A 411-nucleotide genomic window follows, 5' to 3' on the forward strand; every position below is an offset into this window, starting at 1 on the left:
GGAGCCAAGCCGGTGGCTGCGAGCATCTCGGTCCAGTGCCGTCCCCCCCCATCCTGTCTCGTCATATGATTTCTCCTAAGGGATAACTGCCGACCAAGACAGCGTCTCCAAGCTGATCCTTTGCTGATAAGCCGACTGCCAAGTCTCCAGCGCTAAGACAAAAGAGTTTTTCTTCCCCCGGCAGGTTTTTCTGCTGTGGATGACAGAGGAAGGGGGAAAAGCTGGCTGCCTGGTGATCCTCGTGGGCGAGAGGCTTCGGGGGCTCCTTCCCCCACGCTGTGCTGGCAGACCATGGAGCTTTTCAGGCTGAGCCTGGGCTGTATTTGCCTTCTCCCTTGGTTTGAGGGTAAGTTTCTCCTCCTTTGGGGTAGCTGGAAAGTGGGAAGGGAACTGTACCCCCAGGTTTTAACC

The sequence above is a fragment of the Charadrius vociferus genome, unplaced genomic scaffold (assembly GCF_000708025.1).
Source record: "Charadrius vociferus isolate BGI_N301 unplaced genomic scaffold, ASM70802v2 scaffold37, whole genome shotgun sequence".
NCBI lineage: Eukaryota > Metazoa > Chordata > Aves > Charadriiformes > Charadriidae > Charadrius > Charadrius vociferus.